This window comes from Cavia porcellus, unplaced genomic scaffold, assembly GCF_034190915.1.
Source record: "Cavia porcellus strain 051 isolate PalLab524CR breed Dunkin Hartley unplaced genomic scaffold, mCavPor4.1 scaffold_15, whole genome shotgun sequence".
Classification (NCBI taxonomy): domain Eukaryota; kingdom Metazoa; phylum Chordata; class Mammalia; order Rodentia; family Caviidae; genus Cavia; species Cavia porcellus.
The window spans coordinates 59,150,679-59,169,743 of record NW_026947498.1 but is presented as its reverse complement, the minus strand read 5'-3'; positions in this window follow the sequence as shown (position 1 = coordinate 59,169,743).

The following is a 19,065-nucleotide window of genomic DNA, read 5'->3' as shown; positions in this document are numbered from 1 at the left end:
AAATTCTTTTATACTCACTCCTACAGACTGCTTCCTACTCCTTCTGTATCTATAGGAATCCTTGCTGAGGACGAAGAGAAGGGAAAAGCAGGACAGACACATGATTGGCAACTCAAAGCAATATGGCTGAGACTGTTCTAAGATAGGACTCTTTCTCTAAAGGTACTTCTCTCTGCAGAATCTAGGGGAAGATCTTCACACTCCTCTGCTTCCATCTGGCAGCAGAATGGGGCCCTGGGGTCTGTTGAATCCCAGGGTGCAACGTGGTCAGAGGCACTCCTGGGCTTTAGAATGTGGGATGACCTAGGAGAGAGAGAGAGAGATAGAGTGAGACAGAGACAAAGAGACTGAGACAGACAGAGAGACACAGAGACAGATCTGATAAGATGCTGTCTGCGGCAGAACCATGCAGACAAACTCTCATACAAGTTGTTATGGTTACTGTTGGATGTCTGTTCTGTGGCTGGACATTCCAGCTGCAAGTCCCTCCAAATTTTCTTTCTTCCCAATCCCAAACTCACAATAACATGAGGTATCTGGATCATAGTTGCCTATGGAGTCCTAAGTCCAATCCCTTTACCTCAGACTGCTTGGTTCTGAGAAAGTTCTTACTGTTTCCTAAGGCTGTAGACACCAGCTCTTAATCTATCCCACAAGTTCTACAACTTTAGCATTTGTTATTATGCTGGTTTGTTAATACACTGGTTCCTAGGTCCCACGCTAGTTTTTGTTCAGTAGTTGTGGTGTGGGACCTAAGATTTCATTTCTAACAAGTTCCCAGGTGATGCTAATGCTATTGAGGTGACAGTCAAACCCACTGATTACCACTCACCCAGTCTTTCTCCATCAAAGCACTCGCTACCATTTATTGGACTTGCTTTCTGCCTAGCATTTTAGACGCTTTATCTCATTTAGTCTTTTCAACAGCCCTATGAGGTAATATTCTCATTTTAAAGAGGAAAAAATGCGTGGGACAGAGAAGTTATGTATTTTGTTCACTATGGGTGATGAAGCTGGTCAGTAATATCCTGAAATGTGTCTGTTTAGTCATGTTGGCATGCTATCTTAATAGGTGAAGAATTTCCGCCCCCAGAGCCTTCTTAGGTTTCTACTTTAGAAACCCAGAGTTATGTGAACTCTGGTTCACACGTCAAGGTGTCCTTTCATTCTGGACTGTCAAGTTCTCTTTGCTTCTGGCTAACTACGGCAAAGGAAAACACAACTAATCTGCATTAAATCCTCCAGACCTTTTGGAGAGGAAGCCTATTCTGAGTTGAAATCTAAATCTAAAGTATTGAAAGCTTTAAAGAAAGGCAGTTTTATTCCTACCAATAACATATGGTAATACAAATCAATGACTAAAGGAGCATTTCCAAGGATTCCTCTTAACCTTTCAAATAAATATATTTGCATATAGACAACTGTATTTGAGATGAGTAGGTTTAAAATGAGTAGAAGTTTATGTCTGGTTATTTTTGGTTACAGATTCTGTATGCGGTAAAACCCTATGGTTTAGCATGTGAAGATTTTGTCAAATAGATTATTCCCTTTTGCTTTGCAATTCAGGGTTTGTTCTCTCAGGAGAGCTGTTTGACAAAACCCCCATACACATAACTGTTGTGTCAAGGCAAAATGTGATTTATACCTGGCAGACTGGGATTAGATTTTAAATAAAGACTGCACAGATATCTTTGTGTTTTTTTTAAACAGGCATTCCCACGTTTACCAAGAGTTTGTATAAATGACAGATTTTTAAAAAAGAAATTTTACTACATGTAGATTGGCTGGTGAGGGCCAAGGAATCTACAACAGGTATGTTCTTAAATTTCATTTATTATTTATTACCAATATGTTTTGTTTCTAATGTAACTGTAAGGGGAAACACTTTCAGAAATACTACCAGTGTCTGTGGAGAGGGAAAAATACCTGTGGAGGTAAGGAAAGGGTTTTAAAAAGTACACACCACAGCCTTCCGAGACTTCAGTGGTTCTAACCTTTACTGCATATTAGACTTTTACTCCATTCCAACACACCAATTCCCTGGGCTTCTACTCAAGACCACTTACATCAGTATTTTAGGGTTTGTCCTGGCCATGAGCATGAGAAAACAAACAGAAAAACAAAAGAAAACAAACTCCTTGGGTGATTTTCATGTGGGAGTGTGGTGTTGAAAACTGCTAAGATATATCGGATCTGGAATAACATAGGAGTCTATGAGGGTAAAAATTGGAAAATCTGAGGTCAGGATATGTTGAATGCATGGGTGGATGGGTATGTCTTTTCCAAACTGGAATGCTCTCTTGTGGATAGAGGATCCTAACTTGGGAAGCAGGTGCTGCCCAGCCCAGACAACCCAGAATCAACTCTTTGAGGGTGGAGGGATAATAGGCCACAGTGCATTCTTTATCCTGTGGTGCAGCACCACAGCCAGACCATCATTTTGGCTGGAACTTTAGGCACCGGACTCACATTGCCACTGGCCCTGTCTAGCAGGGCAATTAGCCCCCTGTCCTGGATTGCACTCTGGCTGCTCAAATCTGGCAGCCACACCAAACTCTGCACCCTGGTGTGTTCTGAATGATATCCCTTCAGCCTTAGCCCAGGGGCTCTGGCTTTGCTGTTTGTTTTCTTTTTTGTTAAAGAAGCTCAAGAGAACTTAAAAGGAGACCCTTGAAAGTTAAGCATTTCTAATCATATAAAGGTGTCTCTGCAGGGACTGGGCTAAAGAGAGTTTGTTTGGGGGCTTTCATCTTTCTGTGTATCCCCTTCCTGCTTCAAACACTCTTTCTGAGCTCTTATCCACCCAGCTTCTTGCTGGATGCCCACCCCCATCATCTCCATGTTTGAGGCCCAGAGGGTAAAGGAGAAGAGGGGGTTGGCTGGAATGGGGAGGGAGGAAGCTCTCATCCCCCATGCTGGGCCCAAGGAGACTGTGAGAAAGCCCTTCTCCATCTGCAGCCCAATCCGGTGGGAGTCAATTAATTCTGAATAACCTAAACCGACAGAGGTATTTGCATTCACAACCTGACTGATGACCGTATAAAATTGATTTATGAATTAAAGTGCTTCCCCTCCCTTTATCCCGATTCAGTCTGTAATTGATTATATGTGCTGCAGCGAAATTAAATAAAAGAAAATTAAAAAGAAAAGAAAAAGCAGAGTGGAAAAAAAAAAAAGAGGCCCTTGCTGGGCAGTCTGTCATTCTCAGAGCTCCCGGGATTAGCCATTCTATTCATCACTTATCATTTTTTATTTAAAAAGTTACTTCTCCCTTTGTATCCCCCCCACTCTCCCCCCATCTCCACCAGAGCGACTATTCTATCTCCTGCCTCTTCCTACTCAGTGAGCATTTGGGGTGTATGGAGCTCCCTTGGGCAAAATGAGAAGCCAGAATGAGTAGGGCATCTCCCAGGTAGACCTATACCCACAAAAGTACTGTCTGAGGAGCATTCAGCATGTCTTTAATCTCTATCTCCCTCTTTGTGCTGGAGTTTCATTTTGTCCTTTTTCTGACTGGGCCCTTCGTTTTACTTTTTGTTTGTCCCTCCTCCACCTATCCACTGTCAAAATTTCCTTGCAATAAATTAACTCATAAATTTGTTCTCAGCAGGGATTACATTGATGACAAATTTTAAATTGCTGGCTTTTCTCTGCAGAAGCACTCTTAAGAAGACAGCATTTGGATAAAGGAATAAATGTCTAACTGCAAAAGATCAAGTTCATTCTACCTAAGGCAAGAATTTTTTCTTACAAGGAGGAAAGTGTTAAGCAACGGAGAAGAAGAGCTGAATTTATAATACCTAGAGAACATAAGAACAGGCTTTCGAACCATTGAACTGAAGTTTTGAAAATTACTAGCTTTTAGGGCTGGGAATGTGATAGGGTACTTGCTGAGCATGTGTGAGGCCCTGAGTTCAGTCCCTGGCACTGAAAACAAAATAACTAGTCCTGTCCCTTGTGTCACTTCTCCTGCTTCGCATAACTATTTTTACAGTTAAGTGCCAAACTAAGGATAATTAATATACATAAAACTCCTTTAAGAGTGGCTCAGCAAATATGGCAGGAACTCTGTGAACATCAGAATTAAAGCCTATTTCCTTCCTTATTCTGCTTATGAAAAAAGGCAGATCTGACTCCAGGATGTCCTGTAAATAGGATACTGTTATTTGAACAATAAATGGAAAACTGTTTGTCCTTGCCACCAGACTTGAAAACAGACAGTCTTCTTTACCTCACTATCTTTGGAGATCTGGGCACACAAAACAAATCACGATTAATCTGCTTCACTCCATTCATTCACTCCTACTTTTTTTCCTGTCTCAATGGTTTCCTCCAAAGTCTACTTTCTGGTCCACTCCTTCTGTCCTTGACAAGTACATCATCGACCCTGCCCTTCAAAGTTTTAATGAGTCAGAGGGAAATCCCATATTAAAGCTATTGGCTGCACTTCATGGGAAGTTGAACAGTAGGCAGTGGCCACAGGGCCCAGCGGGAAGAACTCTGCTCTGTTGATCCCTGAGAGCACATCTCTGAGCTAGTGTGTGAAGTAGGGTTCTGGAGGTAACACTGACATCTGGATCCTCTAGAAGGAATGGCTAAGAAGTGCTAAGAAAATTTCCAACAGGTATTGAGGCAGCTCAAGGTGGGGCATCAAGTAGGAGAGAAGGCTTTTTAGGAGTCTAACATTTTCCTTCTCCCAACTCAGGAAAAACAAATGACTGCTTCCGACATGAGTTTAATTATCTTGAAGTTTTACATATCCTAGTTGACTCCTGGGTTGTCCTTGTTGAAATATATTAAAGGAAAATACATGAGCTCTTTCCATTTCTTCACTGCTTGGGGTCATTGAGATAACTAGAAAGTCTGAGATCAGGTAAAAGAGGATCTGGAAGCTGGGCATGGTGGCAGACACCAGTAATCCCAGCAATAGGGAGGCTGAGGCAGGAGGAGTACTATGAGTTAGATGCCAGGTTAGACTACATAGTGAGTTTAAGGCCAGTCTGAGTTACATATGAGACCCTGTCTCAAAAAACAAACAAACAAATAAGCAAACGAAAAATAGAGAATCTGGATTCTGTGGTACTGGGCACTGGTGTATGAGTGCTGAGGTGAATAGAACAGCGCTGCAGGATGGTTACGAAGGAAGATGTTGAGCAGACAGACCATCTCTGCAACTTTGCTAGTGAAAGGCCTCACATTCATAGAAAAAAACAAAACCAAATGCATTTTGAGTGTATGTAGAGATCAAGAGCACATTAAAGGAACAGAAAACGAAGCAATGGAAGAAATCTAAACTGAATGATTCTAATTACTAAAACTTTTAAAGCACACCAAAGAACACAATGATGATGTCCTTGAACCCAAGAAGGGTTTGACAGTATACAAGTAAAAAGATATGAGGGGTGGGTTGTAATTCCAGTTATCTAGCTAGTTGGGTGTGATAGACTATTTATTTCTCCCTCAAATCCTAGGTTGAAATTGTAACCTCCAATATTAGGTAGTAGAACCTTTGGGGAACTGATCAGGTCATGAAGTCAGAGTCATCATGAAAGAATTAGTAACTCATAAGATCAAGTCAGCTTTCTGGGCCATATGAAGAGTGAACCAGAAGATAGCCATCTGCAAACCTGAAAACTGACACTCACCAGATAACAGCTATGCCGCCCTTCAATATTGGACTTTCTAACTTCTAGAACTGTAAGAAATATGTTCATTGTTTCAGACACCCAGACTATGGTCTTTGGTTTTAACAGCCTGTACTAAATATAACACCAGGAAGTGGCTTCAGAAATTGAATACCATCTATAACACGCAGCTGGAAACCGCATCTCCAAGTGATGTTTAGCCCAGAAGACCAAGTTCCATGGGCTCTAGTAGGATTGTCCCCTTGAATTAGCTGAGACTTTCCTCCACAGTGGCAATGTCTTATAGTGGGACATCTTGCCTTGGATGTGATATGCTATCAGGCAACTTGCACATAACTATGTGTAACCTAATCTCTGTCATGTTAAACTTAGTGGAAGAGCAAGAACAGTTGTAAGAATTCACAGAATTCTGCGAATCTTGCTTCTTGAACTTTAAAATGAGGAAAAACTTGCACAAAAATGCTTATAGCAACTTTATTCATGATAACCCAAACATGGAAGCAACCAATGTGTTCTTCAAAAATGAATGGATAAACATTCGTGTGATAGAATATTATTCAGTGATTAAAAAAAGAGCTACCAAGCCACAAAAGACAATGGAGGAACTTTTAAATATATATTGGTAAAGTGAAAAAAATCCAACTTGAAGCTGCTATATGTTGTACAACTGTATGACATTGCAATAATATGACATTCTGGAAAAAGCAAGTTATGGCGACAGAAAAAGAACAGTGATGCTCGGAGTTTAGCTCAGTGGTGTAAGCGCCTGCAAGGCAAGCGTGAAGTTGTGAGTTCAATTCCCAGTACCCAAACCCAAAAACCCCCAAACCCCCCAAAACAAACCAAACAGTGACTGTAAAAAACTGGGGAGCAGGAAGGTAGGAGGGAGAGAGTCAGGGAGGGATGAATTGATGGGGCACGAGTGATTTTTAAGGCAGTGAAACTATTTTGTTTCATACCATAATAGTGGATGCATTTCATTATGAATGCTTCAAAATCCATAGAATATATAACCCAAAGAGTAAAGCTTAATTTAAACTACAGACTTTAGTTAATTATAAAGTGCTTATCAATATTAGCCACCAGTTATAGCAAATGTGTTACTCTAATATGAGATGCTAATAGTAGAAGAAACTATAAGGGAAGATGTGAGGAATGAGGAGGAGAGAATATAAAGAAACTCAATATTTTTCATTCAAGTCTCCTGCAAACCTAAAAATGCTCTAAAAATAGTCTTAGGGCAGCAGGTGTTCACAGTTGCTTAACAGGTGTGAGTTTCTGGGCTTTATCCCTAGAACCTCAAAACAAACAAAGTCTAATAATTTAAGAAAATGGTGACTACTTTCATTATTATTGACTTTTGAACTCCTTGTTGGAAATATTGTACACAAATATCAAATTTATGATTCTCAATGAGAGGGCAAGGATAATTTCTGAAGACATGAAAGAACTTGCTAATACATAAAGATAAGGCATGAAATATTAACACTACTGGGCTTGATTGGTCATCACTGTAACATTATATCATTATCCCCAGCTCAGGAGAGTTTGTATGGCAGCTCTTACCAGCAGGATCTGATCTTCCTGAAACAAGACTTCCTAAGAATCTTCAGAGACAAAGAGAGCAGGAAACTGAAACTCATACCTATACTGCGTAGGACTATCTGCAAAGAAGGGATGAAGAGTTGTTGAAACCACAAAACTAAGGTCCTGGAATCAGTTTGTTCATAATAGCCCAAGCAGACATTCCTAGCCAGTCACTCAGCCACTTCAGTGATTTTCTTTGAACATCTTCCTCTCTGGTATCTTAGGGCGTTTGCTTTTTCTCAGTGCAGACTTTTCTCTTGAACTCTTCTCTACAAGTGCTACAGAGAAGGTCTCTTATTTGGCTCAGAGGAAACAGTAGCATCTTCCAAAATCCTCAACAATCTTTCTCCTATGATTGCATTACCATAAAGGTGCCTAGGCTTGACTCTCATGTCTGATGCTGCATGGATTTATGACCCCACCCAGGATTATCCTTCTATATGCCTGTCTCTGGCCCAGGTCTAATCAATTTTCCTCCATTTTTTGGTGTAGTATTTTGTTTACTTTGCCCAGTTCCCAATCAGTTCAGTGCTCTTGTGTTCAGCAATTATACTTCAGGGAATTATGCCATTTATTTTTAATTTTTAATTCTTTTGTGGTGCTGAAAATTGAACACAGCATGTTGCAAATGCTAATTAAGTCTTCTGCTTCTTTGCTAGACCCACAGACTTGTCATTTATATATGGCATACTTCCTAATTCAGTTCAACAAAATTTGTGTAACTTATGAAACAAGGCTCTGCAGAATCTACCAAAAAAAACCCCAAAAAAACCAAACAATAGCCCTTTTGTTTGGAACTTGGTTCTAGAGATCAGAGATTCATAGTAACAGTGATAGAGAACAATTCCAAGACAAGATAATAAACAAAGGCTTGGCCGTGAGGTCCTGCCTATGTATGTAGGTGCCAAGGAAATTGGAAGAAAGAAATAGATACCTGTGGGAAAGGCTAACAGTGAAGGCTTTGAGAAAAAACTGAAGAGTTTTTCCTGAGAAATATCTAGTAGAAAACTTGTTGCATTTTCCTTGGTCTAGCCAAGTGCTAAACAACAGTTACGATCTGGGTTTAGTGGAGAAGCATGGTACCACAGCAATGTTATTGAGTATGTTTTCCCCACTTTATCTAGTTATGAAGTTTCCCACGTAGTTGCAGAATATCTGCTACCCATAGTATCCTTTTAAAAAATTCTCTTATCTTGCCTTACTTCTGGAGGTATTGTATATAAAATCAATAGGGCAAAAATAAAAGCTGGAAGACTGAAAATAAAGTTACCAAACTTAAGTAAGGAAGTCTCAAACATGAGGTTGTAAATAGTGTGGGGTTCAGAAGAGACTGGGGAGAGAGGCTGTGGGGAGGAAGAAGAAGGAAGAGTCCCATTCATGTGCACTGAATGATAAGTCCCCTCCAATTCTGCAGATGAGGAGGCCATCAGAAAAGCAGATGCCTGGCAGTAACCTCTAAAGGCTGAGGAGCAAACATGTTGAGTACTGTTCATGTCATTAATGGTCTCTCTTTGGAGAAGGAGGATCATAATGCTGCACAGAGTATTGTGATGATCGGGTAACTAATGTATATAAACCATTCAGAACAGTGCTATTCATCAGTATTAGAAAAATTGATTTTTATTTTTCATATGTAATAAACTCACAAAAGGGGCTTTAAAAAAAAAGAGCAAAAAGTCCAGTTACTTTTAACATTTGGTTGGTATATTATTCTTAGGTAATCACATATTTTTCTCTTTCCAAGATAAATGCTATCTAGGATGGGAATGAGACAGGTTAAGTGAATGTTGGTCTGGATTCAATAACAAATCCATGTTTTCATTCAGATGAGGAAATAAACCTTAATAATTACTTCAATATGTCTTTGATGGCTTGATAGTAAAATATCCCAAATGGGAGAATATTCAGCCTCTTTAAAAGCCTCATTTTTTCTGGTTATATAATAACTTAAAAGTATAAACCAAACTCACCTGAAAAAAGAGAAGTTTTTTCTATTTAAAGAACTCTATTCTAGCTGAGCATGGTGGTGCATGCTTATAATCCCAGTACTCTGGGAGGATGAGACAGGATAATTGCAGGTTTGAGCTCAGACTGGGCAGTTTGGTGATTTAGCAAGACCCTGTCTCAAAATAAAAATTAATAAAGGCTGGGATACAGTCTAGAGCAAAGGTCCTGCTCTAGACTATTTAATCCCTGGTACTGCAAAACAAAACAACCCTCTTCTCACCTTTGAGCCAATAGTCCAAGCCTGCCTAGAAGAGAGAACTGACCAGTTCTTTGAACTTCTCAGATGAACTCCCACACCTTATACCATATCTAGGCTCTCTAGTTGATTCGGGAGAGTTATCCTCACCATGAAATGGACCTTGATGGTCCAGTCACACAGTGGCAGATGCAGAGATAAATAAAGGTTCCATGATGATATTCTTTCTAGGTTGAGCAAAAGAGGATCTGGCTGGAGAACTCCTTTGTTCAAACAGCTAGGGAATATACCAGCAGTTGCTTTACTTGCTCACATGAAACTACAAGGTAGGGACAAACCTTATCTTAGCTTCCTGAATGATGGCTCCTCACATTCCTCCCAGTTGCAACGCCTGAATCTAGTAGCTGTGTTACTGAGAGAGTCCTATGGTTCTCAGGTCCTTTCACTTTGGAATGAAGGAGGACTTCACATCTTATCTCTATACCTAATTTTTTGAAAGGCACGTTTCTGTTTGCCTGTTCTCCAAAAGTATGTTCTCTCTATCTGCAGGAAGCTTGCTTACCTTATTTATGAGAGTTATTCCCTAGACGTTCAGAGGCAAACCTTTTATCAGGTGCAGGACAACTCAGCAGCCACAGCAGCTCATTCCACTCCCTCCAAGAGTTGGTACCATTTCATGGGGAAAACTCATGCTTCAAAAGTGATGAAAGATTTGAGTTGAAATGCAATTTTTAGGTAAAGCTAGCCTTTTACGAGACATGTACAGGAAATTTATCTCAATGCTGAAATGCCAAAATTGCATTTTTTTGCATGTGAAGAGTTGAATATTTATGTAAATGTTATTTTTGAAATGAAGACTATATATTGAAAGGTGAAGCCAACATAAAATAACTGAAATAAAAGTCAAAGCCAAAAGTGTATAAGCACTTTAGAAATGATTCTGATTTAAAAAATAACTTGGAATTCTTAAAATTCTTTCAACATTTACAGCTTTGTATGCTATTCATAGCAGAGGTAACTGCTTTTATTTTTATTTGAATATTCTTTAGTCTTAAAGATTAACTTATTGAGAGCTATGAATTTTTAAAATATAAACATTCTTTGGAATTATTCTTTGGAATAATTCACTGTGGGTATGTGGAGAATCATTCTTTAAGATGTGATAATAGCTGTTTTCTTAATTTCTTATTTGGTATAAACAGCTTTACTCCATAATATCATTAATAGGAGTGAAAAATAAATATACCTTTTTATAAAAACACGAGACTGCTCAATGAATAAAATGTGTTGTAAAATTACAATTGGATTTCAGTTCTGAGGATGAAGTTGTAGAAAGTTGGACACTTTTGACTCTGAAGTGCGCTTTTGTAGTAGTTTTCTGAACCCCTGAAATAAAGAGGGTTGATTTGTGATGGAATCTCCAGGCCCTGCAGTCATATATTACAATATGTTGTAAATCCAGAGGGTACAATATAGATTTCACAGGGGGCCCTGGGGTTAATTGAAATTCCATCTGTTTCTTCTGTGGAGTAGACATAGTATCCTAAGATATTCCTTCAGGATAAGATATGAGATTAACAATTTTTTATTTTTAAGCTCAAGTAGAAGATTGCCTAAATCTGTTCTTCCCTACTCCCATCTCCTACCTTCGATTAAAGAGAAAAAAAATGTTTAAAAGACATCTTTTATTTTTCCCACAGCTTCCCCCCTGGAGCCCCCCTTACTTGCAGTGCATGCTGGGTAATGCCATGTATTCTTAGGCTCCCAATGGCCCCCATTACTGTCAATTAGTTACGGAATGCTACAGAGATTCATGCCTGACAGCTCGGGTAAAGGCAGGAGAAATGGGCTCAGTAGGGAGCGAGGGGCCTGATTCTTTTTTGTCCACAAGAAATACCTTTCTCAGCAAGGCTTTTAATGGCCTTCCCGCTTTCTTTCCCTCTGCCTAGGCGCTCCTCCACGATCCCAACACACCATATACACAGAAGCTCATATACTCATACATGGTGTGCTTGTGTGGATATTGCACAGGACCGTGAGAACTCTGAGGAGGAGGCTCTGAAATGTCCTTATAACCTCAGACGATAACAGAGTTTTAAAGTTCCAACTTGAATCCTTGTTAAAATTTGATTAACTTCTCTATAAAAGGCTTCTTGTTACTAAGTGCCTTCTAGGCCTCTGGCTTCTTGATATACTTTCCCTCAGCTTCTGTCTCATCTCCAAAGGGAAAACACAGCCTCTTTGGCCACAGACCCTGGGTAGGGACCCCACTGTCCTGTGCTGTGTGGTGGCTTGGACAGTGGACTGTGGTTGGCAATGCCTATCATATCCATGTCCTTCTGATTCCTTTCTCTATTTCTTGTCTTTCTCTCCTGCACTTTCTAACATTCCCCGACTTGTTACCTGTCTGTCTTTGGGTCATTCCACTTTGAAGACTTGAGGCCAGGGATTTTGTTTTGGTCATTTATCTTCTCCCCTTTCTAACTTATTCCAACATTATCACACTAGGACCTTCCTCATGACTTTGGCACTTGCTACCTCCATTGCCTGGACCAACTGTGTTAGGTATTTGAATAGCTGTCTCTCTTTCCTAATTTATATCTGAGCTCAGTTGCCATCAAGATAGAATACTTTCCTGACTTCTCAACTTAATGAAGTCTTAACTCATGCTCATCTTTCTCTTCATAGTTCAACTCAAGATCTAAAATTGTATTCTTCATCTGTATGTTGACAAGCTATTGAATGCTTCCTTCATTAGAATGGATTTTCTTTCATACAGACAAAAGACTGTTTTACTCACCAGTGAACATCCGCTCCACAGAATACCACTTTCTGCAAGTAGGAGCATTATCTGTTGAAAATGAATGAATTTGAAAACTGCAATGCAAGCTAAGCATGGTGGTATATGCTTGTAATCCCACCACTCTAGAAAGCTGAGGTAGGAGAATTACAAGTCTGAGCCCAGAGTTACTGAGACCCTGTCTCAAGGCCCAGGTTCAATTCCCAGTAAAACACTCACACACACACACACACACACACACACACACACACACACACACACACACACAGAGTAATGCAATTGGTTGCTTTTAGAATTAAAGAAAGCACTGTGTCAAACCACACAGTTCGTCTGTTTCTGGTCTGCTGTCTTTGTTCTTCTATATGAATGCCAGGTTTTTCTTGTGATTCAAAACAAAGATGCATTAGGAAAAGCCTAACAGGAAAATAACACATACTGATAGAAGATAAAAACAATACTTAAAGTGATCATATTCGTCATGATAGGTTTGAGAAAGATGACAGGGTAATGACAGCAGAAGATGGCACAGTAGAGAAAAACAGTCTCAGGCAATCTCTGTCTGGGCTGTTCACAGTTTTTATTTTTCCTCTCCTGGGGCATCACCCAGGGCTACTGCAGGGAACTGATTTCATCCTGTTTCATCCAGCCATCTGTAGGAAGGCAGAGTGGAAAGGCCTAGGAAGAAGGCAATGTGGTGGAGACAAGTGAAGGCCAGGAGCAGGAATGTGACTCTTGGAGTAAGGGTAAGGCTTGGAGCACAGATTCCCTAGTTTCTACAGTCAGGGGATCAATTGGTAAGATACTACTAAGAGCAAGATTGTAGTCTGAGTACAGTAGCTACTTTATATTGTCAACCCATCAATCATCACCCACATACTGCATAAGATTCTTACAGATTAATCTGAGATGAAATTTCATTGGCTTGGCTAGCAAATTGGCCTTACTTTAGTGCTTTTCAAACTTTAATGTGAATGAAGATTACCTGGGAAGTTTGTTAAAATTCAGATTCCAAGGCAGTTCTTGAGATTCTGAGTTTCTAACAAGCTCCCAGGAGATGTCCCATTGCTGATCAATCACTAACATACCCAGTAGTAAGGTATCACTTCACCATCTTGGCTAGAAATGGAGGCAGCTATGTAAAGATGGGCTGTGTCTAATCTGAACTGAAGAAACAACAATTTCATTAATAACTATTGTGGTTCTATAGATAAGGGAAGAAAGATGTATTCATATCTGTGATTCTTATATCTTTTTTGGAAAATGATTTTAGAAGGTGCTAGGAATAAATTAATTCCTGACCTAGATATACTAATGTTATTTTGTCTAATATAAATGTCTATTTTTTCATATACTTTAATACAATAACTTTTACAAAGTTTTCCTCCTCATTCCTTCCCTCTCTCTCTCTCTCCTTTGTTTTTTTCCCCAATAATGAAATGATTTGGTACAAAGAATGATATTAATTATTATATGATAATGAGGTTACTTGGGAGAGAACAGACATGCTATCTACCTTGCTTCTGTTCTCCTGATCTAATAAAGACAGAATGTAATGTATATGCAGTTTCACAGTGTTATGGTTTGAATATTTTTTCCCTCCAAAATTCATGTAGAAATTTAATCACTATTGGAACAGTATTAGGTGGCACCTTTGATAGGTGATTAAACAAAATCCTACCCTCATGGGTGGGATTACTGTCATTAGGAAAAGACCAGATATGGCCCTTTCTGTCTCTGTCTTCTGCTATGTGATGCTTTCAACCATGTATGACACAACAGGAAATTTCTCAGCAGATGCTGGTACCTTGTTATGGAACTTCCCATGCTGTTGAACTGTGAACAAATACATTCTGTTTCTTATCAATTACCTAGTCTCAGGTATTCTGTTATAGCAGCACAGTTGTACTAAGACACACTGATAGCCAACCAAGAAAATTTTGTTTGAAAGAAAGTACAATGGAATATCAGACCTGTGCATACATATAGTTCATCCTTTTATAGCATTTGCTCTTGTAAACATAGAAGTTTAGACTCTGTATACAAAGGCTATTTATGTTCGTAAATCTTTGGAAACTTAAAAGAAGACAGGTAGCATGTATGAGTCTGAGCCATGAGTCATTCTGAATCCAAATCCAAAAGGAGAAAACAGTCTAGACAAGAAAATGACACAAGAAAAATTAATCATTAACTCAATATATAAACTGAAATTTACATAATTTAATGTGTTTTGAGAAAAAGAGACTAATTTTGACACATATGGCCCAGGAAAGTTTTCAAAAAGTGGAATTTAAATTGGAATTTGAAGAAAAATTAGGCTAGGAAAGATGAGAATAAGCAAGATGAGAGAATCCAGAAACTTGCGTCTCAGAAGCGGGGGATGATTAGGAATGTGGTCAAGAACAATTACGATCTTTTGAACCCTGAGCATTCCAATTTAATAGACACTTGTGAGCAAATTGAAGGATAATTTCTAACTGAGCACTACCCCAGCATTATACTTCAGTGTGTTGGGCAGAGAAAAGTCTGAGCAGTGCTCCTACCTTTTCCTGCCTTTGAGTTGCTGAAGCAGTAGGGCAGAAGAAATGAGTGCTTCTGGATCCTTCAGAGCTCTGGCTGCATGCAGCAGAGGCAGCACTTGAGTACCCTGAAGAGCAGCTGAAGCTGTCCATTGAACAGCTGTTGAGTGGCTGATTTGAGTTGTCTCCTCACATCCCCAATCCTTACAGCTACACCTTCAAGGAACTGGATATTTAACCAAGGAAAGATTAACTGTGATTTTCTTATGCATGGGGGAGACCTGAAAGCTGTACTCACTTTCTCACTCTGTATCAATAATAAATCAATGTTCATTTTCCTTCTCTGCCTGCTGTGGGGTACTTTGCTTAGCCTAACAAGCTGGATAAGGAGGAAGAAACAAGATAATTTGTGAGAGATCAGGAGAAGTTTGGAGTTCTTGACAAAAAGCAATGCCAGGAACAACCCCATAGTTGACACAGCATCAGCAGCAATCTTGAGAAGCACTCCTATGAGAGAGGACAGTCTGTTCCTGGATTGTTCTCACTTCCATCCCGCTATGACCTGGGCTCTCCCTCTAGTTCAGATCAGTGAAGCCTATGGCAAAATTCTGGCTCCACTCCACTTACTAGCTGTGTAACCTTTAGCAAGCTGCTTAAGGCAACTGAGTTTTCTTTCTCCCTTCAATGGGGTAAAGATCTTGGTAGGAAAAGGACTTGATGCCAAGCAATTGTTTGGTGTTATTTTCAATATCTCTTACTTTCCTCTTCATTTCTTGATACTAAAAAGAAAAGGAGAGATTTTTCTTTCATCCAACCAGAGATGGATCTGTCTGGAGTAATGAGTCATTCATCTAGCTCTGGACTGGTGACTGTTACTTGACTAATGCTGCTCTGATCTTACAGAGGGGGAATACTTCACTCAGTCTTTGAGATTCACAAATGGCTACGTGTACACAGATTGTCTGTCTTACACACACATACACACACACCACAAACTCAGGCAGAGCTGCCAATCAGAATCTTGGGAGATGAAGAGGCTTGGAACATATTCTTGAAATCTTCCACTCTTGGTTCAGAATGTTACACCTATTCAAACTCATATACTCTATGAGGATATACAACAATATTGTTGAAAAACAGATACTTTCTTTTTAAATTTAATTTTATTTTTATTAGCCTATATTTGTACTACATAATGTATACACACCTTGTGTGGAGGTGGTACATGTACAGAACACATCTTTAATTCATTTCCCTCCCTCACCCTCCGCTCCATCACTTGATTCCCTTTCCATTTGAGTCAGTAAATTCAAAGGCTGTGGCTACTTCAATCCTAGACTGAGGAACAAATTGAAAGGAATGTCTTACTAGAGATTTAATATTTCAGGGGAGACCATCATCAAAAAAAAAACCTTTTATGTCCTTTTCTATGCACTAACAGTCAAAAGCTCAAGCTTGGCCTTTATCTAATCTTTTATTTTTGCCTTTTTTGGTTGCAAAGCACCCTCATTCCATCATGGATCTTGCTTTACCTGTCACCATTAACTTTCTAAAAAGAGTCAAGAACCTCCTCACTCTCGGCCAGTCTTATTTCTGAGGCATGCAGGAAAGGGTGTGTGGGGATGTATAACAAGAAGGGGGGTCAGAAGTGGAAAGAGGCAGAGTGGAATGGTAGAGACTGATGTGAAGTGAATGCAGGTATATACGATAGGCAGATGGAAAGTCCAGCAATCTCTGAAGAAACAGCTTTTCAGACAGTTCTAATGTTTTGGTGGCTGTCCATATGTGTATATGCATGTATGTATTGGGGAGGTGGGTGGCTGTATACTTAGTGTTCAAAATAAAAAAGGTCCCTCTATTGACTCTTGAACGGCTGAGATAAAGAGAACCACATGGGTCACATTGTGAGAAAGGAGAGCTCAGAAGCTGGCCTCCTTTTTCCCATTATTGTGCTATTCTCCTTCGCCCTACCCCTCCCACCTAAAAATGCTCCCCAACCCCCACCTTCCTTTCCCCTTGCACAGCCCAAAGAACCTCTTTTCAAACTCTCACTGCAGAGGCCCCCTTAACGGAGCCCAAGACCTCCATTCAGAGTCACTGGTTTGGGTAAAATCCCTTATTCACCCCTACCCACCCCTCAGCCCCATCAGCTGAGCCTCAGTTCAGACTCACAAAACAAAACAAAACCAGCCCATATAATTGATGGTGGCTGCTGGAGGACCCCTCTGTGTCCTCTCCCTAGGGGCTCCTGTCCAGGCAGCTCCTATTTGTTCCCCTCCCTGCCCCCAACTCCTGCGGGATTTTTCTAGTTAACAAGTGCGCACTGTTATTATTGTGCCCCCTATCATATTTATCCCCTTTCAGAGCTGATCTGTGCTTTTGTCAGTGGCAACTGGCACATCTTTTGACATTTCAGCCTTTCTGTCTATTGGGGGTGGTGAGAGTGGGGGCGACAGGGGCAACTACTGCTTCTGAGATGGAGCAAGCAAATGCAGAAATTAGGAAGAAGAGAACAAAACTTCAAAATAGGGGCGGGGGAAGGCAGAAAAAAAAAACATTGTAACTTGTTAGTGACCCAATGGGAAAGTAGCCAGTAGAGGCGGGTGCCAATATGTCTGATGGCAGTTGTATTTAAAGGAATTTTTCTCCAACCCCACTGCCTGCAAGGTGGCTAATTTTACTTTGCCTATGTTAAACTTGATTTTAAGTTCACTAAACCTCAGGGAATTGAGAATGACACAGAAAGTGAGATAGAGTGAAAGCCAAAACGATTAAGAGAGTAATAGTAACAAAAGAGACAACTAAGAAAAGAGCCAGGGGAGCACATTTTTCTGAGCCATTGTTTTTTAATGAAACACACCATTGAAATGTACCAAAAGATTGGCCAATTTTTCTTGTGACTTTTTAAAAATAGAAAGCTTAGAGAATGTCACCAGAATCCCCAAACTTTCTTAAAATTTTCCAGATTCTTTATGTTCATTTCCATGCAGACTTTTGCGGTCACTGGATAGAAAGAATATCCAGAAAGTGTGGCTTAATTAATGACTGCAGAAAATACTGAAATATCGATAGAAAAGAATTTAAAGAAAGCATAGATAATTAATTTTTACTTGACATACCAGAGAGTGGCATTTTTATACAGTTGTGCAGAGGAGGATATTGAACAGCTCCATGATTTGCACAAGGGACCCAGGTAGAGAGAGGGCTCAGTAACATCCAGCTGCTAGGCCTGCAGCCAGCTTCTCTCCATACTACAGCTATGGTCTGCCAGGACCCTGTCTCTGGGGAAAAGTGTGTGCTGATGAGGGAATCTGACACTCTAGAAGAGCATATGCCCACAGGACATTAAGGGGAAGAAATTAGCTCGCCAAATTAGTCATCTGTCTTGTTTTTCTTCCTATACAAGACAAAAGAGGGTCTCAGAAAAGGCTTCCTAAAGGAGCTGCTCCAAGTCTTCTCTGATTGTGTTCTTTCACTTCTTAAAGTAGTATATTGCATTCATAAAAGTCCTTGTCCTTCCAAATTGCTCAGAGCATTTACAAACATTAATTTAGGTTCAGGATGGTGATAGACAGTGCTTATTGTTACCTTCGGCTTTTAGATGACATGCATTTAGAGAAATTAAATCTTTAGTGTAGGAATTAAATCTTAGCATGCTCAGGTGAGGACCAAAACCCATTATCCTTAGGCTAAATTCCACCACCATTTTCTAAGATCAGTGTCACCCAACATGTCCACAAAATTTCCAACAGTGTGTTCTTACCTTTATGTCCAAACTCTTCCTTTGTCTCCTTCTTCCATAAACCTTAAAAGGGGCCATTGAGAGCTTTTATAATCTGCTCTGCAATATGAAATCTAAGGTTGTTACAGGTTTCACTTCAGAACAAACCCTTCAACAATTATTTCAGTTTCAAGTTTTCACTTATAGTTGGTTGGACTTGCTTGTCTTCAAAGGCAGAGGCAGGATTCCTCTCACAAATATCTTTTCTCAAGATTATGAGACTGGAAAAAAAAAAGGCTATGGGGCTGGTATTAGCGAACACATGCACACAGAGCACATACACTAACACAAAATCACTGGGGGGAAAAATGAAACAAAGCCACTACAAACAAGACGGAACAACAAAAACACAAAGTTTATCTGATGACAGCTGTGAGATGCTTCATAGTTTATAAAAAGGTTTTGGACAATCTCATTGGCACTTCACTACCATGATAAAAGTCAATACAGATGAGGAAAATGAATCTGGCTTAACAAGGTTATATGTCAAGAATCTCACAGCGAGGAAGATGTGGAATTGGGGGAGGGAGGTG